At 47.0% G+C, this 25,538-nt stretch overlaps 1 long non-coding RNA gene across 1 annotated transcript in view; it reads left to right on the top strand.

Annotated features, from left to right (window-relative positions):
- Positions 1 to 25,538, top strand: part of LOC123479887 (uncharacterized) — a 50,340-nt gene that overhangs the window by 15,041 nt on the left and 9,761 nt on the right. The window contains exons 5-7 of the long non-coding RNA XR_008425423.1: positions 9,942 to 10,040; positions 12,887 to 12,970; positions 14,258 to 14,487. This is a non-coding gene — a long non-coding RNA (uncharacterized lncRNA). The remainder of the gene's footprint in view (positions 1 to 9,941; positions 10,041 to 12,886; positions 12,971 to 14,257; positions 14,488 to 25,538) is intronic.

Below are 25,538 nucleotides of genomic sequence, written 5' to 3'. Positions count from 1 at the left end.
CTCACTGCCCAGTGAATCAGCATGGAGAATCTTTCAGCTGATAAGTCTCTTTTTCTTATGCATTCTATGTCGATGGGAAATGATAAGTGGGGTCCAACCACATTTGGACCCACTTCCAAATGGTCCTCATCTAAAATTCCATTGCTCAGTGCCCCTAAAAGTTCCTGGTGTTAGTGCAGGGACATGGTGACACTGTGGATTCCTAGTCCAAGTGCAGTTCAGAACCAGGGCCCTGTCATCTGTGGATTGTGTGTTTCTCTGCTTTTTCTCCAATACAGTCACCCTGGGGAAGGCTCTCATTTTCTTTAGGATGAAGTCAGGCATGAAGGAAGGTTGACAGTAGAAATGTTGTCTTGTCTGTTGGGATTTTGCACAGAGGATCTGGTCTTTCCTTCACTAAAGAATTCTAAAAATGTAACTGGCTCCGGACAGGTTATTGGTGGAAGGACAGACTGAGGATGTTTACACCATTGTTCACTACAATCAGGGTGTTTATGCTTGTATGCTTGTATGCATGTAGGAATGTGGGGGTCACTCAGTCTCCTACCCCTCCCCCTGCTGTCCATCGAGCCCTTCCCCACAGCTGTGAACCTGCTCTCTACCTGTCACGTTAGATTTTAGGATTGAGAGGCTTCAGTTTCCTATGCCTGGTGAGGCCTGGAGAGAAGGGTGAACACGGAGGCCCTCACAAATCTATGAGTTTCCTCTAAAATGTATTTCTCAATGTGCTGGTGGAATGTATGCCATGTGGATACTCCCAGGTTGCAAAACAGGATGTAAACGATGAACCCACTCCATCATGCCTGTCCCCCTAAGTTCTTGGATTCCCGCCTCCACATCAAAGGAAGGAGCTGCAGCTTTTCCATGTCACAGATTCTGGGCTGTCACTGAGTGCTTTCTTGAGTCAACTATCCCCTGAACATTTAGAGCCTTTTCTGTTGGTCCAGATACTGCTATAGATATAAATGCAGAATCTCTGTTTTGTGGACCCGAATTAATAAATGCATTTAAACCAAATTATGTTTCATTTTAACATTATTATCCAGCATTCATTATTCGAGACATATTGCATATTTTTCTTTTTGTATCTGTTTAAAAATGCAGGTTGCCTTCTAGTGGAGCACACTTCCTCATGGTTCCCTGTCTGTCCCTCACCTTTAGGGCCCTGCAGGACCTGAGTGAAGGCAGCAACAGCCACAGGAGAGGTCACTACCATTCTTACCCTTGTGTGTTTCCTCTTGCACATTTGTCCAGTCTGTGACAAGTCCGTAACTATTCTAGTTTACTCAGTATCAGTGACATCTCTACAGTGTGGTTGTGCCAGGTGGTTAGCCATGTCTGCTACCTGCCATCATCACCTGAAGTCCCATAGATACCACTTTAAATGGATGTCCTAGTGTTCCTTTGTGTGACATCACACCCAGGGCATAATGGACACCTCAGGTTCCATGGTAACCAGGTTACCCGTGGCAAAACATTCTTTTTTTTTTTTTTTTTAACATTCTTTTCTTGAAACCAAGGAAATCCTTTTTGGCAAATCACAGTCCATTTTGCGGGGCAATGTCAGTGCCTTTCCCTCCACCTTTGCTCTTTTCAGCTCACACTCCTTTGGGCTTCAGAGGGGATGGAATCCACTTGTGATGCCCAGATGGACATCAGTCAGAGCTGGAAGCCCTGCCTCCCCACAGGTCCCTGTGAGAAGAATCCTGCACAGATCGGACCCTGGTGAATATATTCCTACCCAGGTGTCCACAGCCCAGGGACCCCTGAGTATGTCTCCCCAGCGTCTAGGTCCAGCTTTGCTATCTTTCTGTGACTCAGAGTTAAGGACATCTCGGAGGGCTTTCAGCCTCATATTCCACCTCCAATTGCTTTCTCAGTCATGACACAAGGGACACAGGGTGTGGACACTTAGATTCTTGGTTTGTGGCTGGAGAAGATTTTGGAAGATGAGGATGGCCGGTGGTTGCTCCATTCATGTTGCCGCATTTTAGGACATGAAGTATTTTTGCCAATTGTGACTCAAAAAATAAGGCCAAGGGTTTTTACTCAAGAGGACTGTAGTTATTTGTGTGTGTGATTTTGAGATATGCCTGAAAATCCTGAGTATATGCCCTGGGATTCAGCCCCAGGTCTTCCTCAGGCTGCAACAGAATCCCCATGTGCCAGTGAAACTTGTAGGACCATCAAGTCTGTGGCAACACATGGCCCAGGTCACCAGGCGGCTGGCACCACAGGCTGCCCCTGTCCCAGAGCCCTCTGTGTGTCTGGGCCCATCTCCTACTGAGCAGCTTCTCACCTCCCTCCACACCTGGGCTGGAGACCCCAGAGCAGCTGAGGAATGTGCTGCCTCCTCATCTTGTGTTCCAGGAGGGGCCACATTCCACATTGACTATTTACCTTGTAGCTGATACCTGTCCTGCTCAGTATCACTGGACTATAAATATTTCACTGAGTGCGAAATCCCTTGAATCTGAGTGAGATTTATTCTGAAATTCTGACCCTGACAGTCTGTCAGGAAGTCCTAGCAGTACTGTGCCCACTCACTGGTCCAGGCAGCATCACCTCATACTTGTCATGGAACAGGGGAAGGGGTGTCCTGTGGATGGAAAAGGCAGCAGATATGTGCAGACTAGGTAGAAACACAGGGCTGCTAAGGGACGGGCCCCTGAAGTTGGGTTAGGGTTAGGGTTAGGCTTAAGTGGGCCTTACCGGCTGAGGAAAACCAACCTTCATGACGTTTGGTTCACATGACTGGAAAGGCATGTGCAGATCAGTAGGTGCTGCGGGTACCAGGAGATGCCTGAACTGAGGTTGCTCAACCAGGGTAACCACATGGGTGTTGCTGCACTTAGAGTCACATGTAGTTAAAGTTTGCCTCAATTTACTGTCATTTTCTAAGTTTCTTCCCCTCCTTCTCTTATTCTTCCTGTTCCTCTTACTCTCTTCCTCTTCCTCCTCCTCCTTCCTTCTTTTTTTGCAGAAGTCTAATTAGACGTGGAATGTTGGTGTGGTGGGAATCAGCACTCCTGCATGTTCTAAATCCTTGTGTGTAGAGCACAAACCTCTCCCATCACCCAAGTGTGTGTCCAGCTTCTCACTCACTAGTGTCCTGGGTTCAGACAGTTGTCACGGCTTCTGTGTAGGCTTTCCCACCATATAACCCTCACTTCCCAGTGATCCTGGTGGCGGTTCTTTCAGCTGCTATGTCTGTTTCTCTTATGCATTCTAGAACAATGGGACAATTATAGGATGGGCCCAATAACATTAGGCCATTTCCCAATGGTCGGAAGCTAAAATCCCATTGTTCACCTGCCTGCAAAAGCTGCAAGTGTTAGTGGATGGTCTGGGTGACACTGTGGATTCCTAGTCTAAGTTCAGTTCAGAACCAGTGTCCTGTCGTCTGTGGATTGTCTGTTTCTCTGCTTTTTCTCACATACACAGTTACCCTGGCGAAGGCTCTCATTTTCTTGGGGATGAAGGAAGGTTGACAGTAGAAATGATCTGTTGTGTGTTCGGATTTTGCACAGAGGATCTGGTCTTTCCTTCACTAAAGAATTCTAAAAATGTAACTGGTGCAGGATAGGATATTGGTGGAAGTACAGACTGAGGATGTTTATGATTCCAGCTACACCATTGTTCACTGCATCTGGGGTGTTTCTGCTTGTACAGGTCACATGGGAATGCGGGGGGCTGCTGTCTTCCCTTCCAGGAGACCCGGGATTTATCAGCCAAGCCCACAGCTCACTACTGGTCAGACTCATTTGATGATCCTTTGATTTGCTGTCTTTTAGGTGATCAGATCTACTGAGTATTTAGTGATAGGACAAGGTCCTTAGGCCCCTGCTACCTCGGGACCCAGTTTATCTGCAATGATTATTGACTTTAATCGAACATATTGGAGTGACAGGGGCTGGTGGAAAATTTTGAATCCCATTATCTGTACAATTTATTGTGGGTTTACCCACTTAAGTCAGGTCTTCTTTTTCACCATTTATCACCCCTATGCCCTTCTTCTTTCTCTTCTTCCCCCTTCCACCACAAACACCAAAGTGTTTTCTGTCTATTGAGTTCATCTTTCATATTCTCACTCAGTCTCCTACCCCTCCCCCTGCTGTCCATTGAGCCCTTCCCCACAGCTGTGAACCTGCTCTCTACCTGTCACATTAGATTTTAGGAATGAGAGGCTTCAGTTTCCCATGCCTGGTGAGGCCTTGAGAGAGGAGTGAGCAAGGAGACCTTCAACTATTTTGTGTTTTCTCTAAAATGTACTTATCTATGTGTTGGTGGAATGTATGCCATGTGGACTCTCCCAGATTGTAAAACAGGACTTAAAAGACAAACCCACTCCAACATTCCTGTCCCCCTAAGCTGCTGGATTCCCACCTCCACATCAAAGGAAGGAGCTGCAGCTTTTCCATGTCACAGTTTCCGGGCCGTCACTGAGTGCTTTCTTGAGCCAACTATCCCCTGAACGTTTAGAGCCTTCTCTCTGGGTCCAGATATAGCTGCAGATATAAATGCAGAACCTCAGCCTGGTGGGACCGAATTAATAAATTCATTTAAACCAAATTATGTTTTATTTTAACATTATTACCCACCATTCATTATTTACAGACATATTACATATTTTTCTTTTTGTATAGATTTCAAAATGCAGGTTGTGTTCTAGTGGAGCACACTTCCTTGTGGTTCCCTGTCTGTCCCTCACCTTTAGGGCCCTGCAGGACCTGAGTGAAGGCAGCAACAGCCACAGGAGAGGTCACTACCATTCTTACCCTTGTGTGTTTCCTCTTGCACATTTGTCCAGTCTGTGACAAGTCCGTAACTATTCTAGTTTACTCAGTATCAGTGACATCTCTACAGTGTGGTTTTGCCAGGTGGTTAGCTATGTCTGCTACCTGCCATCATCACCTGAAGTCCCATAGATACCACTTTAAATGGATGTCCTAGTGTTCCTTTGTGTGACATCACACCCAGGACATAATGGACAGCTCAGGTTCTATGGTATCCTGGTGACCTGTGGCCAAACATTCTTTTTTTGAAACCAAGGAAATCCTTTTTGGCAAATCACAGTCCATTTTGCAGGGCAATGGCAGTGCCTTTCCCTGCATCTTTGCTCTTTTCAGCTCACTCTCCTTTCAGGGCTTTCAGACTGTGGTCCACCTCCAATCGCTTCCTCAGTCATGACATGAGGGACAGAGGGTAGGGACACTTAGATTCTTGGTTTGTGGCTGGAGAAGATTCTGGACGATGAGGAAAGCCTGGTAGTTGCTTCTTTCATGTTGCCGCATTTTAGTACAAGGGGAATGGTTGCCAATTTTGACTCAGAAGATAAGGCCAAGGGTTTTTACTCAAGAGGACCATAGTTATTTGTGTGTGATATTGAGATATGCCTGAAAATCCTGTGTATATTCCCTGGGATTCAGCCCCAGGTCTTCCTCAGGCTGCAACAGAATCCCCATGTGCCAGTGAAACTTGTAGGACCATCAAGTCTGTGGCAACACATGGCCCAGGTCACAGACCAGCTGGCTCAGCAGGCTGCCCCTGTCCCAGAGCCCTCTGTGTGTCTGGGCCCATCTCCTACTGAGCAGCTTCTCACCTCCCTCCACACCTGGGCTGGAGACCCCAGAGCAGCTGAGGAATGTGCTGCCTCCTCATCTTGTGTTCCAGGAGGGGCCACATTCCACATTGACTATTTACCTTGTAGCTGATACCTGTCCTGCTCAGTATCACTGGACTATAAATATTTCACTGAGTGCGAAATCCCTTGAATCTGAGTGAGATTTATTCTGAAATTCTGACCCTGACAGTCTGTCAGGAAGTCCTAGCAGTACTGTGCCCACTCACTGGTCCAGGCAGCATCACCTCATTCTTGTCATGGAACAGGGGAAGGGGTGTCCTGTGGATGGAAAAGGCAGCAGGTATGTGCAGACTAGGTGTAGACACAGGGCTGGTATAGAACAGGCCCATGAAGTTGAGTTAGGGTTAGGCTTAATTGGGCCTTACTGGCTGAGTAAAACCAACTCTGGTGATCTTTGGTTCACATGACTAGCAAGGCATGTGCAGATCAGTAGGTGCTGCGGGTACCAGGAGATGCCTGAACTGAGGTTGCTCAACCAGGGTAACCACGTGGATACCACAGCAGTTAGTTACGTGTAGTTAAAGTTTGCCTCATATTATTGTCATTTTCTAAGTTTCTTCTTCTCCTTCTTGTTTGTCTTCTCCTTATTCTTCCTGTTCCTCTCCTCCCCTTTCTCCTTCTTCTTCTTCCTTTTTTTCTGCACAAGTGTAAGTAGAAGTGGAATGTCAATGTGGTGGAATCAGCAGTGCTGCATCTTCTAAATCCTTGTGTGTAGAGCACAAACCTCTGCCGTCCACCCAGGTGTGTGTCTAGCTTCTGACTCACCAGTTTCCTGAATATGGACAGTTGTCATGGCTTCTGTTTAGGCTTTCCCACCACATAACCCTCACTGCCCAGTGAACCTGGTGGAGGTTCCTTCAGCTACTACGTTTGTTTCTCTTATGCATTCTATGTCTAAGGGAAAATGACAAGTTGGGTTGGACCACATTTGGACCCAAATGGTCCTGAACTACAATTCCATTGGTCAGCTCCCCTAAAAGTTCCCGGTGTCGGTGCAGGTGACACTCGGGATTCCTAGTCCAAGTGCAGTTCAGAAGCAGGGGCCCATAGTCTGTGGATTGTCTGTTTCTCTGCTTTCTCTCCAATGCACAGTCACCCTGGGGAAGGCTCTCATTTTCTTGGGGATGAAGTCAGGCATGAAGGAAGGTTGACAGTAGAAAAGTTCTGTTGTCTGTTGGGGTTTGTCCAGAGGATCTGGTCGTTCCTTCACTGAAGAATTCTAAAAATGTAAGTGTCTCAAGACAGGGTATTGGTTAAGGGACAGACTGGCATCTTTACGATTCCAGCTACACCACTGTTCCCTCCCCCCGGGATGTTTCTGCTCACACAGATCATGTAAGATTGCGGGAGGCTTGCTGTCTTCACTTCCAGGAGCTCCAGGCAGAATCATTTCCTGGTGGTTTGATTTGTTGTCTGTTTGGTGGTCAGATCTACCGAGTGCTTAGTGATAGGTCAAAACCCTTTGCCCCTTGTACTCTGATACCCAGTATATCCCCAAATGATTATTTGCGTTTTAGTGAATTTATTCGGGTCGCAATGTTTAACAAAATGATACAGATTTTGGTGCACAATTTACAACATCTGTACATTTTATTGTGTGTTTACTTCCTTAAGTCAAGTCTTCATTTTCACCATTCATCACCCCTATGCCCTCCTCCTCCACTCTCCTTCCCCTTCCCCCAGCAAGCAGCAAAATGTTTCTGTGTGTATGAATCCTTCTCTCTTTTTTTGCTCAATCTCATACCCTTCCACGCCTCGCTGTCCACCGAGCCCTTCCTCACAGTTGTGAACCTGCTCTCTACCTGTCACATTACATTTTATCATTGGGAGGCTTCAGTCTCTCATGCCAGGGGTGGCCTTGAGAGAAGAGTGAACTCGGAGGCCCTCACATGTTTTATGTTTTTTCTCTAAATGTATTTCTCAGTGTGCTGGTGGAAGGTATGCCATTTGAACACTCCCAGATTGCAGAACAGGACTTAAATGATAAACCCTCTCCATCATGCCTGTCCCCCTAAGCTCATAGATTCCCGCCTCCACATCAAAGGAAAGAGCTGCAGCTTTCCCATGTCACAGATTCTGGGCCCTCACTGAGTGCTTTCTTGAGTCAACCATCCCGTAAACATTCAGAGCCTTCTCTCTGGGTCCAGATACAGCTGCAGATATAAAAGCAGAATCTCTGCCTCCTGGGCCTGAATTAATAAATTCTTTTAAACCAAATTTATGTTTCTTTTTAACAATATTATCCACCATTCATTATTCACAGGCATAGGGCATATGTTTCTTTTTGTGTGTATTTCAAAACCCATGTTGTCTTCCAGTGGAGCACACTTTCTCATCCCTCATGGTTCACTCTTTTTTTTTTTTTTTTAAGTAAATTGTATTGATTGATTATGCTGTTACAGTTTTCCCAATTTTCCCCCTTTATTCCCCCCTTCACTCTGCACCCCAACCCTCCAGTATTCGCCTCCTTAGTTCATGTTCATGGGTTGTACATATTAGTTCTTTGACCTCTCTGCGTCCTATACCATTCCTAACCTCTCCCCATCTATTTTATGCCTACCAATTATGCTTCTTATTCCTGTCCCTTTCCCTTTATGTTATTCCTCTCCCCTTCTCCCCTGAAGTCCCTCCATGTAATGTCTATTTCTCTGATTCTGTTCTTGTTCTAGTCGTTTGCTTAGTTTTTGTTTTTGTTGTTTTTCTTTTTTTTAGGTTCAGTTATTGATAGTTGTGAGTTTTGTCATTTGACTATTCATAGTTTTTTATCTTTAATTTCTGAGCTAAGTCTCTTTATCACTTCATATACTAAGGGCTTTGTGATGATGAACTCCTTTAACTTGACCTTATCTGGGAAGCACTTCATCTGCCCATTTATTCTAAATGATAGCTTTGCTGGATTGAATAATCTTGTATGTAGGTCTTACCTTTCATGACTTTGAATACCTCTTTCCAGCCGCTTCTTGCCTGAAATATTTCCTTTGTGAAATCAGCATAGTCTTATGGGAACTCCTTCGTAGGTAACTGTCTCCTTTTTCTTGCTGCTTCTAAGATTCTCCCCTTATCTTTAATCTTGGGTAATGTAATTATGATGTGCTTGGTGTGTTCCTCTGTGGGTCCAATTTCTTTGGGACTCTTTGGGCTTCCTGGAAGTCTATTTCCTTTGCCAGATTGGGGAAGTCTTCCTTCATTATTTGTTCAAAGAAGTTTTCAATTTCTTGTTCTTCTTTTTCTCCTTCTGTCACCCCTATAATTCAAATATTGGAATATTTAAAGCTGGCCCATAGGTTCCTAAGCCTCTGCTCATTTTTTTTTTTTTGAATTCTTGTTTCTTCATTCTGTTCCAGTTGGATGTTTATTTCTTCCTTTTGTTCCAAATCGTTGATTTGAGTCCCGGTTTCCTTCCCATCACTGTTGGTTTCCTGAGTATTTTGCTTTATTTCACTTCAGGTAGCTTTCATTTGTTCCTTCGTTTTGCGAATGAGCTGGTAATCCTGATTTCCAGGGCTTTGAACTCTGCATCAGATCAATAGGCTACCTCCTCATCACTTAGCTGTTTAACTGGAGTTTTGCTGTGTTCTTTCATTTGGGCCATATTTCTTTGTCTCTGTTCACCTGTTAATGTTGTAAGGGAGTGGGGCCTTAGGTGTTCTCCAGGGCAGGGCAACCCTCTTTGCTGCGCTGTGGTGCTGTCTGTGGGGGAGGGTCACAGAGGGAACAATGTGGCTCACTTGCTCCATGTGGCCTGAACTGCCTCATGGTTCCCTCTTTGTCCCTCACCTTTAGGGCCCTGCTGGGACCTGAGTCAAGGCATCAACGGCCACAGAGAGGTTACTGCCATTCTTACCCTTGTATATAATTACATCTTGCACCTTTTGCCATTCTGTGACAAGTGTTGAATTATTCTAGTTTACTTCAGTGTCAGTTACATGTCTACAATTAATCATTCCAAGTTTCTCTCATATGACTTGGAACCACTGAGAACTAACGTGTCTTTTCCTGAAGCTCTTCAAGCTGAACGTGGAGTCTTGGATATAATCACAGAGACCGTCCCAGGTGACTGTGAAGAGCATGTCCACGTTGACAGCTTTGGGCCACTCAGAAACTCCTCAGCACATCTCTGCCGTTACTGCAGACACTGGAACTGGAGAGCAGGAAGCCCATAGGGCGGCCCCAGGGGTCTCACTCCTGAGTCAGTTGATGCTATGGCCCGGGACACAGAAGTTGTCTTGATTGGCTGAACTCTGGAAGCAGAAGTTGGTTTTGAAATCTACTGATTGCTTTTCTTTTATTTTCACAGACACTGTGGCTCATGGTCTGTGCGAGGGCTGACACCACACAGCACCCCTCCTACTACCGAGCCCCCACCGAACAAATGCCTGACCCTTAGTGAACAAAGGTAAGTAACAAAAACATACTTCTGTTACCCAAAGAGAGAAACAGCTCTCCTCCTGATCAGAGGTGACCAATTAAGGATCTTTTAAGATTTTTAGAATGAAATTGGTTGGGGTACCTTTGGTTTAATGGTATATAAACGTCAGGTGGACAATTTGTAAGGTGACGTCTGCCCACTCTGTGTGCACTCACTGTCCAAAGTCTGGTCTCCTCTGTCCCCTGGGGTTTGACCCCTTCAGTCCCTTCATGCTTCATCACCCCCTTTTCCTCTGTCATCAGCCGTACTGCTGTCTGTGTCTGTGAGTGTGTCTGTTGTGTGTGGTTTTCATTTATACCTTTTATGGAAGGGAAGCGTCAGAATGTGTCATCTTGCCCACTTCACTATCAGGCCTCCAGTGTGGAGCAGAGCCCTACGGTTCTCCCTGCTGGGTGCAGGCAGCGGGCCCACATCCTTGTAAGGGAGCAGCGGGAGGGCTGGCTGTGGAGGGAAGAGGCAGCCAGGTCTCTGCAGACAGACAGTGACATAGGCCTGAGGGTGTGTTTCTCGCTGTGACCTGGGAGGAAACTGCTCTGGTTGACTTTGGATGCGTGTGCAGGAGAAGGCAGTTTCCAGGTCAGTAGGTGCGTACGGTTACAGGTGAGGTGAGAGTGCGCTCCCCAACAGCACACATTGCACGGCAGCGGGAGGTGGGTGACCTGCGTGTGAAATGTGTGCTCATTGACGGTCATTCTCTGAGTTTGTTTATTCATTTTTAATTTTTTTTTACTGTGATTCAATTCCCATTGTCCCCATTTTCCCCTGTTACTCTCCCTGCCCTACCCACCCCCACCTCTCATATTCAAACCCCCACCATTGTCTTTGTCCATGGGTCCTTTATACATGTTCCTTGTATTGCCCCTTCTCCCTGTCCCCTGTTATGCTCCTCCCCCACCCCTCTGGTCACTGTTTGTTCTTTATTTCCATGTCTCTGGTTCTTTTTTGCTTGCTCTTTAGTTTAGTTGATTAGGTTCCACTTAAAGGTGAGATCATATGGTAATTGTCTTTCACACTTGGCTTATTTCACCAAGCTGAATGCTCTCCAGTTCCGTCCATGCTGTGGCGAAGGGTAAGAGTTCCTTCTGTCATTCTGCTGTGTAGTATTCCCGGTAGAAGTGTACCACAGTTCTTCCATCCACTCATTTACAGGTGGGCACCTAGGGTGTTTCCAGCACTTGGCTATTGTTTATTCATTTTTTTTGCTCAAGCAGGTTGGGAAGACGTGGTGGGAATCAGCACCCCTGCACCTCTCACATCCTTGCTGGTGGCGCACACCTCTGCCGTCCACCCAGGTGTGCGTGCAGCTTCTGATGCACTGGTTTCCTGGGTGCGGGCAGTTCTCACGGCTTCTGTTTAGACTTTCCCACCCCCGAGCCAACCAGTGTGGGGATCCTTCAGCTGGTATGTCTGTTTCAGGTGTGCTTTCCAGAAGGAGAGGATGACGTCAGGATGGGTCTGGGACAGACAAGAGTGACCTGAGGCAGAACCCTCGATGCTTTTTCTTTGACGTAGGGTCACAGTCACCTTTTGGTTCTCACAGGAACAATGTCAGTTCTCACAGGATCTGTGTCACAGGAACAATGTCAGTTCTGAACCTGTTCCCCACCATTATCAGTTCCATTATACCCACCAGGAAGCATTCCCACACATATTCCACTACCTCTCATTGCATAAATTGGAAAACTCAGAAAGGGCTCACAAAGTGCCGCACACTTCCTAAGGTTCAGTCCATGTCCCTCACCTTTCGGCTCCTATAGGGACTTGAGTGTGGTCGACGTGGCACCTGGCTGCAGGGAGGCTATTACTGTTCTTAGTTTTGAGTGTTTCCTCTGTACCTTCTGCCAATCTATGCAGAGTTCTCAATTATTCTAGTTTTCTCCAGGATGTGGTACAATTCTCCAAATGGACCCTTCCACTTTCCTCTCTTCTGAGTTGGGATCGCTGAGAACTAAAACTACTCTGTTATTCTTAAAGGTGATATCAAATGGTGTTTGTCTTTCACCACCTGGCTTGTGTCACTTAGCATAATGCTCTCCAGTTCCATCCATGCTGTGGCAAAGGGTAGAAGCTCCTTCTTTCTCTCTGCTGTGTAGATTTCCATTGTGTAAATGTACCATAGTTTTTGGATCCACTCATTTGCTGATGGGCACTTAGGTTGCTTCCAGGACTTGACTTTTGTAAATTGTGCTGCTGTGAACATTGGGGTGCATAGGTTCTTTTGGATTGGTGTTTCAGGGTTCTTAGGGTATAGTCCCAGCAGTGGAATTGTTGGGTCAAAAGGCAATTCCCAATCAACAAAACAAACAGGCAAGAAAAATATAACCCAAGATACTGAAATTGAGAACAGGCCGACAGTGACCAGAGGGGAGAGGAGAGGGAATCTCAGGGGAAAAGGGGGAAGGGTTTGCAGGAACAATTGTGAAGGACGCATGGACAATAACAAGAAGGGGTGGAAACAGGGAAGGAAGGTGGGGAGGGCTGGGGTGGGGGGAAAGGCAGAAAAGTGTACTTGAACACTTTTCAAGCTGAATCTGGGTACTTGGGTGGAATCTTTGAGGAATCCGCACCCATGATTATGGGTCACAGACTCCACATTGCCTGCTGCTGCGGGCACCACGCAGGGATTCGAGAACATCCCTGCCTTCCCCACAGATGCTGAGACTGCACCCCAGGAACACAGTGGATCCTTACACTGTTCTCATGCCACCCTCTGATGATGCCTCACCCCGACATTTAGAGTCTTCTTGACTGTCTAAACCCTGGAATCAGATTGCTTTTTAGCTGTTACATCTAATATTTTCTTATTTTCATAGAAACCCAATGAAAATAAAGGCACCATACAACACTGTCCACTGCCAAGTTCAACAGATGTTCCACCAGATCCTTAGTGAGCTGAGGTAACTAAACAAAAACAGTCTTGTGTTATTTAAAAAAAAAGAATGTCTCTATTTTTTTTATTGTTGTATGTTTCTTTTCCTTTTTATTGAATTTAGTGAGTGACATGAATTGAAAAATTACACGAGTTTCAGGTGCACAATGTACAACACACCATCAGTACCCTGTACTGTGAGCTCACCACCCAAATCAAGTCTCCTTACTTCACCAGTTGTCCCCATCACCTCCTCCACCATCGCAGCTCCTCCCTGGCAGTCACCACACTGTCGTCCATGTACATGCCATTGGTTAATAACATTGTAAAATGTGAGGTGTGCAACCTCATGTATACAACACCTACATTCTCTACTGTGTGGTCACCCCAAAAGTCCTATGTTGTTTCATTATGCTGTATGTGACCTCTACCCTCCTTGTGTTCCTGCATTCCCTTCCCCTCTGGTACCCACCATTCCATGTGTGCATCTGTGAGTGTGTTTTTGATTGTGTGTTTATTATCTTTGTGGCTTTTGGTGTCATATCCCACATCTGAGTGAAATGACAAACTGTGTCCCCCTGTCTTCATCTCCAAGGCCCCTCTGTCCCAGCATCACCTGAGACACAAGTTCTTCAAGTGCCCACTGAGGAGACCTGACCCCTGTCCCCCAGTCCAGTGCCCGCATGCTCAGCATCACGTTCCCGCTGGCCCCTGATCACTGACCCAGACTGCGGCCCAGAGCGTGGACCAGCCTAGGGTGCTGCATCCTGGCATGGTCCTCCCCAGCCAAGGGAGTGATGAGCTGAACTGCCTGAAATTATCTCTCTTGGGGGGGGGGTCCCTGACGCACTGTCCTCCATGGATGTCCACAGATGGCCTGTCCTGCTGCTGCTGTCCCTTTTCTGAAATTTCACCCACATCGTGTGAAAGGACCTAGAAACCAGCCACATTCTCCGTCCTCCCTGCACAGAGCGCAGGGGCCCCCGCGGGGCCGATGCTGAGAGACCCTCAATGTGCAGCATGGGCTCCCATAGCGTTGGGGCCACTGGTGACACAGCTGCTTCCTCCTGCAGGGTCTTCCCAGGGGCTATCCTGTGGGGACCACTGTGAATGGGTGCTGGGGTCTTCCTCTGCCTGGCCTTTATGACATCGTGGGTGACATCATGCCAGGTCACAATGGACAGCTCAGGTTCCATGGCAACCTAGTGGCCCCTGGTTCACATTCCTCTTTTGAAGCCAAGGAAAGCCTTTGGGGATAGTCACAGTCCATTTGGAAGGGAAATGGCAGTGCCTTCCCCTGATTGTGCTCTTTCAGCTCAGACTGCTTTGGGCTTCAGAGAGGATGATTCCCACCTGTTATGCCCGATGGACTTCAGCCAGAGCCTGGAAGCCCAGCCTCCCCGCAGGTCCCTGTGGACAGAATCCTGTGGAGATCAGACCCCTGTGGATTCAGATTCCTGCCCAGGTCTCCACAGCCCAGCGATCCCTGAGTGTCCGCTTCCCCAGCGTATGGGTCCAGTGTCTGCTCTTTCTCTGAGACTCAAGGTAAGGACGTCTCCAAGGGCTTGCAGCCCTGGGCACCATTCTGCACACCCTTCCTCACTAATGACCCAAGGGACAGAGGATGGGGTAAAAGCAGTTGGTTGAACCACTCATGTTGCTGCCTTTTCAGAGATGAAGTGTGTTTGCCAATTTTGACTGAAAAGTAAGGCCAAGTGTTTGTACTCAAAAGGACAGCAGTTACCTGTGTGGGATGTCAAGACCTCGGCTGTAAACACTGAGCATCTGCCCTGGGATTCACCCCCAGGGCTTCCTGAGTTCTAAACACAACCTCTGTCCACCAGTGACACTAGTACGAACATCAAGTCTAAACGTGGCCCAGGTCACAGGGACATCACAGAGCCCTCTGTGTTTCTGGGAACATATCAAACTGAGCTCCCTGCACACCTGGGCTGGAATCCCTAGCTAGCTGAGGAATGTGCTGCCTCCAGCATCAGAGGCCCCTGTGCGCTGGGCCTCTTCTTCTTGTGTTGTGAGGGCCTGTGTCCCACAACTATTTACCTTGCCACAGGTACCTGTCCTGCTCAGTGACTATGAATATTACACTGAGTGAGAAGCTCCCTGAATTTGGGTCAGATTCATTCTGAAATACTGACCCTCAGAGTCTGTCAGTGAGTCCTAGCAGCACTGTGTCCACTCTCTGGTCCAGGCAGTGTCACCTCATCCTTGTCATGAAACAGCGGGAGGGGTCACCTGTGGATGGGAAAGACAGGAGGACCTCTGCAGGCAGGGTAGAGCAACAGGGCTGCAGAGGGGATGTGTCCTGAGGTTGGGTTAGGGTTATGGGGGCCTTGCAGGCTGACTAAAAACAACTTTGGTAACCTTTGCATGCAAATGGAGGAAAGGCATCTGCCAGATCAGTAGGTGATCAGGTACCAGGGTAAGGGTGAACTGAGGTTGCTCAACCAGTTTAACCACATGGGTGCTGCTGCAGCCCATAGTGTCACCTGTAGTTATGGTTTCCCTTAATTTGCTGTCATTTTCTAAGTTATTTCTTCTTCTTCTCCACCTCCTTCCTCTTCTTCCTCTGCCTATGCTTCTCCTCCTCCTTTTTTTCCTTCTATTTCTTTTTTTTCCTGCACAAGCCAAATTAGGAGTGGAATGCTTAAGTTGGGGGGGTCAGACCCCTGCATATTCTAAATTCTAGGTTATAGAGGATCCAAGCTCTGCCATCCACCCAGGTGTGTGTGCAGCTTCTGATTCGCTAGATTTCTGGGTGCGGGCAGTTCTCAGGGCTTCTGTTTACACTTCCCCACCACAGCAGCCTCACTGCCCAGTAAACCTGAGTGAGGAATCTGTTAGCTGCTACGTTTGTTTCTCTTATGCATTCTAGAGTGAAAAGGCAATCACAGGATGGGCCTGACAACATTTGGACCCACGTCCAAATGGTCCTTAGCTAAAACTTGATTGTTGGCCTTCCCTCAGAAGCCCCTAGTGTTAGTGCAGGGATACGGTGACACTGGATTCATAGTCCAAGTGCAGTTCAGAGCCAGGGTCCCGTAGTATGTGGATTATCTGTTTCCCTGCTTTCTCTCCAATGCACAGTCACCCAGGGAAGGCTCCCATTATTTAGGGATGCAGGAAAGTTAACAGTAGAAATGTTCTGTTGCCTGTTGGACTTTCATCCAGAGGATCAGGTCTTTCCTTCACTGAAGAATTCAAAACTGTAACTGTCTCAGGACAGGGTATTGGGTAAGGCACAGGCTGAGTGTCTTTATGATTCCAGCTACACCACTGTTCATTTACCTGGGATATTTCTGCTCACACAGATCACATAGGAATGTGGGGGGGTTGCTGTCTTTACTTCCAGGAGCCCCAAATTAATCAGCCAAGCCCACAGCTCAATGCCTGGCAGACTCATTGTGTGGGTTCTGATTTGCTGTCTCTTAGGGTGATCAGTTCTACTGAGGGTTTAGTGGTAGAACAAGGCCCTTTGGCCCCTGCTATCCCAGGACCCGATTTATCCCAACACAATTTTCTATTTTTTATTGAATTTATTGGGGTGACACTGGTGAACAAAATGATACAGGTTTTGGTGCACAATTTTACATCATCTGTACATTTTATTGTGCATTTACTACCTTAAGTCTTAATTTTCACCATTTATCACCCCTATGCCCTCATCTTCCACCCTCCTTCCTATTCCCCCAGCAGTAACGAAAATGTTTTCTGTGTCTGTGACTCTTTCTCTCTTTTTTTTCTCAATCTCATACCCATCCTTCCCCCACCATCCATCAAGCCCTTCCCCACAGCTGTGAACCTGCTCTCTACCTGTCACATTCGTCTTTATTATTGAAGGGCTTCAGTTTCCCTTGCCAGGTGTGGCCTTGCAAGAAGAGTGATCACTGAGGCTTTCAAATATTTTATGTTTTTTCTCTAAAATGTAGTTCTCTATGTGCTGGTGGAAGGTATGCCTGCAGACACTCCCAGATTGCAAAACAGGACTTAAAAGACAAACCCACTCCATCATGCCTGTCCCCCTAAGCTCTTGGATTCCCGCCTCCACATCAAAGGAAGGAGTTGCAGCTTTTCCCTGTCACCATTTCTGCCCTGTCACGGAGTGCTTTCTTGAGTATGATTGCCAACTTGACTCAAAAGATAAGGCCAAGTGTTTTTACTCAAGGGGACAGGAGTTATTTATGTGTGATATGGAGATCTGGCTGAAAATCCTCAGTATCTACCCTGGGATTCAGCCTCAGGACTTCCTCCCACTGCAAACAGATCCCCATCTGCCAGTGAAACTTGTAGGACCATCAAGTCTGCCACCAGCCCCTGTCACAGGGCCCTCTGTGTGTCTGGGCCCATCTTCAACTTCTCAGCAGCTTCTCAGCTCCCCCTGCACCTGGGCTGGATTCCCCTGCGCAGCTGACCAGTGTGCTGCCTCCAGCATCCAGAGGCCCCCTGGGTGCTGGGCTATTCATCTTGTGTTGCAGGAGGGGCTGCATTCCACAAATTACTATTTACCTTGTAGCTGTACCTGTCCTGCCCAGTGTCACTGGACCATAAATATTTCACTGAGTGAGAAGCCCCCTGAATTTGAGTGAGATTTATTCTGAAATTCTGACCCTCAGAGTCTGTCAGGAACTGTAGAACTGTGCCCATCACTGATCCAGGCAGTATATGCTCCATCCTCATGGTGGAACAGTGGGAGGGCTGTCCTATGGATGGAAAAGGCAGCAGGACCTCTGCAGGCTAGAGGGGGACACAGGGCTGCAAACAGGACATATCCCGAGGTGGGGCAGTGAGGGGAAATGCTAGCCTGACGGCTCAGTAAAAACAACTTTGGTGACCTTTGGTTCACATGCCTAGAAAGGCATTTGCCAGATCAGTAGGAGCATGCGGGTACCAGAAGATGTGGGTACCAGGAGGTGCGGGTACCAGGAGATGCCTGAACTGAGGTTGCTCAACCAGGGTACCCACGTGACAGCCGCAGCAGTTAGAGTCACGTGTAGTTAAAGTTGCCTCAATTTACTGTCATTTTCTAAGTTTCTTCTCCTCCTCCTCCTCTGTCTTCTTATTTTTCTTGTTCTTCTTACTCTCTTCCTCTTCCTCCTCCTTATTCCTTCTTTTTTTGCCCAAGTCTAATTAGAAGTGGAATGTTGGTGTGGTGGGAATCAGCACTCCTGAATGTTATAAATCCTGGTGTGTAGAGAACAAAACTGTGCCATCCACCCAGGTGTGTGTCCAGTTCCTGTCTCATTAGTGTCCTGGGTGCAGGAAGTGTTCATGGCTTCTGTGTAGACTTTCCCACCACAGAACCCTCACTGCCCAGTGAATCAGCATGGAGAATCTTTCAGCTGATACGTCTCTTTTTCTTATGCATTCTACATCGATGGGACAATGATAAGTGGTCCTCATCTAAAATTCCATTGCTCAGTGCCCCTAAAAGTTCCTGGTGTCAGTGCAGGGACATGGTGACACTGTGGATTCCTAGTCCAAGTGCAGTTCAGAACCAGGGCCCTGTCGTCTGTGGATTGTGTGTTTCTCTGCTTTTTCTCCAATACAGTCACCCTGGGGAAGGTTCTCATTTTGTTGGGGATGAAGTCAGGCATGAAGGAAGGTTGACAGTAGAAATGTTCTCTTGTCTGTTGGGATTTTGCGCAGAGGATCTGGTCTTTCCTTCACTAAAGAATTCTAAAAATGTAACTGGCTCCGGACAGGTTATTGGTGGAAGGACAGACTGAGGATGTTTATGATTCCAGCTACACCATTGTTCACTACAATCAGGGTGTTTATGCTTGTATGCTTGTATGCATGTAGGAATGTGGGGGGGCTGCTGTCTTCTCTTCCTGGAGACCCGGGATTAATCAGCCAAGCCCACAGCTCACTACTGGTCAGACTCATTTGATGATACTTTGATTTGCTGTCTTTTAGGTGATCAGATCTACTGAGTATTTAGCGATAGGACAAGGTCCTTAGGCCCCTATTACCTCGGGAATAATTACCCCTATTACCCTATTTATCTGCAGATGATTATTGACTTTAATTGAATATATTGGGGTGACAGGGGCTGGTAGAAAATTTTAAATCCCATCATCTGTACAATTTATTGTGGGTTTACCCACTTAAGTCAGGTCTTTTTCACCATTTATCACCCCTATGCCCTTCTTCTCTCTCCTCCTGCCCCTTCTACCAAACACACTAAAGTGTTTTCTGTGTCTATGAGTTCATCTTTCATATTCTCACTCAGTCTCCTACCCCTCCCCCTGCTGTCCATCGAGCCCTTCCCCACAGCTGTGAACCTGCTCTCTACCTGTCACGTTAGATTTTAGGATTGAGAGGCTTCAGTTTCCTATGCCTGGTGAGGCCTGGAGAGAAGGGTGAACACGGAGGCCCTCACAAATTTATGTGTTTCCTCTAAAATGTATTTCTCAATGTGCTGGTGGAATGTATGCCATGTGGACACTCCCAGGTTTCAAAACAGGATGTAAACGATAAACCTACTCCATCATGCCTGTCCCCCTAAGCTCTTGGATTCCCGCCTCCACATCAAAGGAAGGAGCTGCAGCTTTTCCATGTCACAGATTCTGGGCTGTCACTGAGTGCTTTCTTGAGTCAACTATCCCCTGAACATTTAGAGCCTTTTCTGTTGGTCCAGATACTGCTATAGATATAAATGCAGAACCTCTGTTTTGTGGGCCCGAATTAATAAATGCATTTAAACCAAATTATGTTTCATTTTAACATTATTATCCAACATTCATTATTCGAGATATATTGCATATTTTTCTTTTTGTATCTGTTTAAAAATGCAGGTTGCCTTCTAGTGGAGCACACTTCCTCATGGTTCCCTGTCTGTCCCTCACCTTTAGGGCCCTGCAGGACCTGAGTGAAGGCAGCAACAGCCACAGGAGAGGTCACTACCATTCTTACCCTTGTGTGTTTCCTCTTGCACATTTGTCCAGTCTGTGACAAGTCCGTAACTATTCTAGTTTACTCAGTATCAGTGACATCTCTACAGTGTGGTTGTGCCAGGTGGTTAGCCATGTCTGCTACCTGCCATCATCACCTGAAGTCCCATAGATACCACTTTAAATGGATGTCCTAGTGTTCCTTTGTGTGACATCACACCCAGGGCATAATGGACACCTCAGGTTCCATGGTAACCAGGTTACCCGTGGCAAAACATTCTTTTTTTTTTTTTTTTTAACATTCTTTTCTTGAAACCAAGGAAATCCTTTTTGGCAAATCACAGTCCATTTTGCGGGGCAATGTCAGTGCCTTTCCCCGCACCTTTGCTCTTTTCAGCTCACACTCCTTTGGGCTTCAGAGGGGATGGAATCCACTTGTGATGCCCAGATGGACATCAGTCAGAGCTGGAAGCCCTGCCTCCCCACAGGTCCCTGTGAGAAGAATCCTGCACAGATCGGACCCTGGTGAATATATTCCTACCCAGGTGTCCACAGCCCAGGGACCCCTGAGTATGTCTCCCCAGCGTCTAGGTCCAGCTTTGCTATCTTTCTGTGACTCAGAGGTAAGGACATCTCGGAGGGCTTTCAGCCTCGTATTCCACCTCCAATTGCTTTCTCAGTCATGACACAGGGGACACAGGGTGTGGACACTTAGATTCTTGGTTTGTGGCTGGAGAAGATTTTGGAAGATGAGGATGGCCGGTGGTTGCTCCTTTCATGTTGCCGCATTTTAGGACATGAAGTATTTTTGCCAATTGTGACTCAAAAAATAAGGCCAAGGGTTTTTACTCAAGAGGACTGTAGTTATTTGTGTGTGTGATTTTGAGATATGCCTGAAAATCCTGAGTATATGCCCTGGGATTCAGCCCCAGGTCTTCCTCAGGCTGCAACAGAATCCCCATGTGCCAGTGAAACTTGTAGGACCATCAAGTCTGTGGCAACACATGGCCCAGATCACCGGGCAGCTGGCACCACAGGCTGCCCCTGTCCCAGAGCCCTCTGTGTGTCTGGGCCCATCTCCTACTGAGCAGCTTCTCACCTCCCTCCACACCTGGGCTGGAGACCCCAGAGCAGCTGAGGAATGTGCTGCCTCCTCATCTTGTGTTCCAGGAGGGGCCACATTCCACATTGACTATTTACCTTGTAGCTGATACCTGTCCTGCTCAGTATCACTGGACTATAAATATTTCACTGAGTGCGAAATCCCTTGAATCTGAGTGAGATTTATTCTGAAATTCTGACCCTGACAGTCTGTCAGGAAGTCCTAGCAGTACTGTGCCCACTCACTGGTCCAGGCAGCATCACCTCATTCTTGTCATGGAACAGGGGAAGGGGTGTCCTGTGGATGGAAAACGCAGCAGATATGTGCAGACTAGGTAGAAACACAGGGCTGCTAGGGGACGGGCCCCTGAAGTTGGGTTAGGGTTAGGGTTAGGCTTAAGTGGGCCTTACCGGCTGAGGAAAACCAACCTTCATGACGTTTGGTTCACATGACTGGAAAGGCATGTGCAGATCAGTAGGTGCTGCGGGTACCAGGAGATGCCTGAACTGAGGTTGCTCAACCAGGGTAACCACGTGGGTGTTGCTGCACTTAGAGTCACATGTAGTTAAAGTTTGCCTCAATTTACTGTCATTTTCTAAGTTTCTTCCCCTCCTTCTCTTATTCTTCCTGTTCCTCTTACTCTCTTCCTCTTCCTCCTCCTCCTTCCTTCTTTTTTTGCAGAAGTCTAATTAGATGTGGAATGTTGGTGTGGTGGGAATCAGCACTCCTGCATGTTCTAAGTCCTTGTGTGTAGAGCACAAACCTCTCCCATCACCCAAGTGTGTGTCCAGCTTCTCACTCACTAGTGTCCTGGGTTCAGACAGTTGTCACGGCTTCTGTGTAGGCTTTCCCACCATATAACCCTCACTTCCCAGTGATCCTAGTGGCGGTTCTTTCAGCTGCTATGTCTGTTTCTCTTATGCATTCTAGAACAATGGGACAATTATAGGATGGGCCCAATAACATTAGGCCATTTCCCAATGGTCGGAAGCTAAAATCCCATTGTTCACCTGCCTGCAAAAGCTGCAAGTGTTAGTGGATGGTCTGGGTGACACTGTGGATTCCTAGTCCAAGTTCAGTTCAGAACCAGTGTCCTGTCGTCTGTGGATTGTCTGTTTCTCTGCTTTTTCTCACATACACAGTTACCCTGGCGAAGGCTCTCATTTTCTTGGGGATGAAGGAAGGTTGACAGTAGAAATGATCTGTTGTGTGTTCAGATTTTGCACAGAGGATCTGGTCTTTCCTTCACTAAAGAATTCTAAAAATGTAACTGCTGCAGGACAGGATATTTGTGGAAGTACAGACTGAGGATGTTTATGATTCCAGCTACACCATTGTTCACTGCATCTGGGGTGTTTCTGCTTGTACAGGTCACATGGGAATGCGGGGGGCTGCTGTCTTCCTTTCCAGGAGACCCGGGATTAATCAGCCAAGCCCACAGCTCACTACTGGTCAGACTCATTTGATGATACTTTGATTTGCTGTCTTTTAGGTGATCAGATCTACTGAGTATTTAGTGATAGGACAAGGTCCTTAGGCCCCTGCTACCTCGGGACCCAGTTTATCTGCAATGATTATTGACTTTAATCGAACATATTGGAGTGACAGGGGCTGGTGGAAAATTTTGAATCCCATTATCTGTACAATTTATTGTGGGTTTACCCACTTAAGTCAGGTCTTCTTTTTCACCATTTATCACCCCTATGCCCTTCTTCTTTCTCTTCTTCCCCCTTCCACCACCAACACCAAAGTGTTTTCTGTCTATTGAGTTCATCTTTCATATTCTCACTCAGTCTCCTACCCCTCCCCCTGCTGTCCATCGAGCCCTTCCCCACAGCTGTGAACCTGCTCTCTACCTGTCACATTAGATTTTAGGAATGAGAGGCTTCAGTTTCCCATGCCTGGTGAGGCCTTGAGAGAGGAGTGAGCAAGGAGACCTTCAACTATATTGTGTTTTCTCTAAAATGTACTTATCTATGTGTTGGTGGAATGTATGCCATGTGGACTCTCCCAGACTGTAAAACAGGACTTAAAAGACAAACCCACTCCAACATTCCTGTCCCCCTAAGCTGTTGGATTCCCACCTCCACATCAAAGGAAGGAGCTGCAGCTTTTCCATGTCACAGTTTCCGGGCCGTCACTGAGTGCTTTCTTGAGCCAACTATCCCCTGAACATTTAGAGCCTTCTCTCTGGGTCCAGATATAGCTGCAGATATAAATGCAGAACCTCAGCCTGGTGGGACCGAATTAATAAATTCATTTAAACCAAATTATGTTTTATTTTAACATTATTACCCACCATTCATTATTTACAGACATATTACATATTTTTCTTTTTGTATAGATTTCAAAATGCAGGTTGTGTTCTAGTGGAGCACACTTCCTCGTGGTTCCCTGTCTGTCCCTCACCTTTAGGGCCCTGCAGGACCTGAGTGAAGGCAGCAACAGCCACAGGAGAGGTCACTACCATTCTTACCCTTGTGTGTTTCCTCTTGCACATTTGTCCAGTCTGTGACAAGTCCGTAACTATTCTAGTTTACTCAGTATCAGTGACATCTCTACAGTGTGGTTGTGCCAGGTGGTTAGCCATGTCTGCTACCTGCCATCATCACCGGAAGTCACATATGTACCACTGTAAATGGATGTCCTAGTCTTCCTTTGTGTGACATCACACCCAGGACATAATGGACAGCTCAGGTTCTATGGTATCCTGGTGACCTGTGGCCAAACATTCTTTTTTTGAAACCAAGGAAATCCTTTTTGGCAAATCACAGTCCATTTTGCAAGGCAATGGCAGTGCCTTTCCCTGCATCTTTGCTCTTTTCAGCTCACACTCCTTTCAGGGCTTTCAGACTGTGGTCCACCTCCAATCGCTTCCTCAGTCATGACACGAGGGACAGAGGGTAGGGACACTTAGATTCTTGGTTTGTGGCTGGAGAAGATTCTGGACGATGAGGAGAGCCTGGTAGTTGCTTCTTTCATGTTGCCGCATTTTAGTACAAGGGGAATGGTTGCCTATTTTGACTCAGAAGATAAGGCCAAGGGTTTTTACTCAAGAGGACCATAGTTATTTGTGTGTGATATTGAGATATGCCTGAAAATTCTGAGTATATTCCCTGGGATTCAGCCCCAGGTCTTCCTCAGTCTGCAACAGAATCCCCATGTGCCAGTGAAACTTGTAGGACCATCAAGTCTGTGGCAACACATGGCCCAGGTCACAGACCTGCTGGCTCAGCAGGCTGCCCCTGTCCCAGAGCCCTCTGTGTGTCTGGGCCCATCTCCTACTGAGCAGCTTCTCACCTCCCTCCACACCTGGGCTGGAGACCCCAGAGCAGCTGAGGAATGTGCTGCCTCCTCATCTTGTGTTCCAGGAGGGGCCACATTCCACATTGACTATTTACCTTGTAGCTGATACCTGTCCTGCTCAGTATCACTGGACTATAAATATTTCACTGAGTGCGAAATCCCTTGAATCTGAGTGAGATTTATTCTGAAATTCTGACCCTGACAGTCTGTCAGGAAGTCCTAGCAGTACTGTGCCCACTCACTGGTCCAGGCAGCATCACCTCATTCTTGTCATGGAACAGGGGAAGGGGTGTCCTGTGGATGGAAAACGCAGCAGATATGTGCAGACTAGGTGTAGACACAGGGCTGTTATAGAACAGGCCCATGAAGTTGAGTTAGGGTTAGGCTTAATTGGGCCTTACTGGCTGAGTAAAACCGACTCTGGTGATCTTTGGTTCACATGACTAGCAAGGCATGTGCAGATCAGTAGGTGCTGCGGGTACCAGGAGATGCCTGAACTGAGGTTGCTCAACCAGGGTAACCACGTGGATACCACAGCAGTTAGTTATGTGTAGTTAAAGTTTGCCTCATATTATTGTCATTTTCTAAGTTTCTTCTTCTCCTTCTTGTTTGTCTTCTCCTTATTCTCCTGTTCCTCTCCTCCCCTTTCTCCTTCTTCTTCTTCCTTTTTTTCTGCACAAGTATAAGTAGAAGTGGAATGTCGATGTGGTGGAATCAGCAGTGCTGCATCTTCTAAATCCTTGTGTGTAGAGCACAAACCTCTGCCATCCACCCAGGTGTGTGTCTAGCTTCTGACTCACCAGTTTCCTGAATATGGACAGTTGTCATGGCTTCTGTTTAGGCTTTCCCACCACATAACCCTCACTGCCCAGTGAACCTGGTGGAGGTTCTTTCAACTACTACGTTTGTTTCTCTTATGCATTCTATGTCGAAGGGAAAATGACAAGTTGGGTTGGACCACATTTGGACCCAAATGGTCCTGATCTACAATTCCATTGGTCAGCTCCCCTAAAAGTTCCCGGTGTCAGTGCAGGTGACACTCGGGATTCCTAGTCCAAGTGCAGTTCAGAAGCAGGGGCCCATAGTCTGTGGATTGTCTGTTTCTCTGCTTTCTCTCCAATGCACAGTCACCCTGGGGAAGGCTTTCATTTTCTTGGGGATGAAGTCAGGCATGAAGGAAGGTTGACAGTAGAAAAGTTCTGTTGTCTTTTGGGGTTTGTCCAGATGATCTGGTCGTTCCTTCACTGAAGAATTCTAAAAATGTAAGTGTCTCAAGA

This window comes from Desmodus rotundus, chromosome 10, assembly GCF_022682495.2.
Source record: "Desmodus rotundus isolate HL8 chromosome 10, HLdesRot8A.1, whole genome shotgun sequence".
Lineage (NCBI taxonomy): Eukaryota > Metazoa > Chordata > Mammalia > Chiroptera > Phyllostomidae > Desmodus > Desmodus rotundus.
This window is presented reverse-complemented; position numbering and strand designations above follow the sequence as displayed.